Raw genomic sequence first — 1,511 nt, 5'->3', positions numbered from 1 at the left:
TCTACGCCATGCTGCCCTTAACGAGATCATAAAGCATGACCTAGGAGTCACAGGCCTCCCTTCCCAGCTCGAACCTAGACCGAGGGGACGGTAAAAGGCCTAACTGTAAAACAATTTTTCCTTCTCAAGGTGGTAGGCCCCACCCACCCATCCAACATCTTGTCTACTTTTCTTTCTGTCGATGTATCTTTTATTGTATTCTAGATTTTGCAACAATTGCAATTCGTGTTATTTAAAGAGAATGTTCTAAACCTTCCAATCTTTCTTCATCGTACTTTTTCACAATTAAAATTTATTCATTGTTTTAGTTTATTCTTTTTTTCATTATTTTCTACGATTTTTCATACTTTTCTCACTCTATAAAACCATTTTTCGATACAATATAAAAATCAAGAAGAAAAAAAAGCAAGAATGCCTTTGCACTTACTTGATCTAAGTAGCCTGTATAATAATTTGCAACAAATTTAATCTTATGTTTTACATCACTCACACAACACAGAAAGAAACCGAAATAAACTGTTTTACTCAGAACAAACTATTACTATGGTAGACAGAGGAGAAAATGAGATGGTTTAATTTTAACCGTGAAAAGGTGGGACAATGGAGTTATTTTATAATAATTGCTGAAATACGTTGGTAAAGTTTTTAACAAATCTTAATACGGTCATTAGAAAACATCGGGTTGGTGCATAATTAAAGATGTTTTTGTTAAATATTGTTTTATTAAATAAAATTTATTGAAAGAAAAAAAGCTGCAATAATTATGCACTAAGCCAATAAAAATTATGACAAGAACTTACCCGGAATCCTCTTGTTTGCTAACATCGTCTATTCAGGCTTTCTTCACAACGAAAAGCTTTCACTGAGCAGACGACAATTAATTCACCAATGCGCATGCGTCAAGTGATGGCCTAAGTAAAATAACAAAACAAATAAAAACTACGAATAACGTTGTGCAACCACCACCACTCCCACCTTCTTTAATCCAAATCCCAACTGACACCATCACCACCCTCTTCAACCAATATACCTACAGCCGCCGCCACTACCATTAATCAGCGCTCCCTGAAGTAAAACATATATGCACCCTCTCTCTCTTCTTTTTTTTTAACCTCACCACCACTGCAATAAACACGTTTTCTTTCTTTTCCTTTGCCTACTCTTTCAGCAACACCACTTTCCCCTGCTCTCGCACTTTTGTCTTCTCCTTTCAACTATAAGATTTTCCTTGCACTAAACACGTTCTCCTTCTCTCTCTCTTTCTTTCTCTGTCTGTCTCTCTGTTATATGCATCTGTATGTATGCGTGCCCTGTCACAAAATTTGGTAATTTTTCAGATTAACACCCGCACGATCTTCACTAGGGTTAGGGCTTTAGTTAGAATTCCGTCCCTAACTGTAACTGTAACCCTAAACACTAAACCTAACCCTAAAACCCTAACCCTGACCCTAACCCTAACACCCCGTTGAAGATCGTGCGGGTTTTAATCTGAAAAATTACCCAAAATTTTA

The 1,511-nt window shown here is 36.5% G+C and overlaps 1 protein-coding gene across 1 annotated transcript in view; it reads right to left on the bottom strand.

Annotated features, from left to right (window-relative positions):
• LOC106868788 (UBX domain-containing protein 11) overlaps window positions 1–912 on the bottom strand; it is a 147,774-nt gene extending 146,862 nt beyond the window's left edge. The window contains exon 1 of the mRNA XM_052975533.1: window positions 801–912. The gene's annotated coding sequence lies outside the window, so the exon portion shown is untranslated. The remainder of the gene's footprint in view (window positions 1–800) is intronic.
• Window positions 913–1,511: the final 599 nt, after the last annotated feature.

Source organism: Octopus bimaculoides, chromosome 21 (assembly GCF_001194135.2).
Source record: "Octopus bimaculoides isolate UCB-OBI-ISO-001 chromosome 21, ASM119413v2, whole genome shotgun sequence".
In the NCBI taxonomy this organism is placed as follows: Eukaryota; Metazoa; Mollusca; class Cephalopoda; order Octopoda; family Octopodidae; genus Octopus; species Octopus bimaculoides.
Note: the sequence above shows the minus strand (reverse complement) of the source record. Positions and strands in the feature narration are given on the sequence as shown.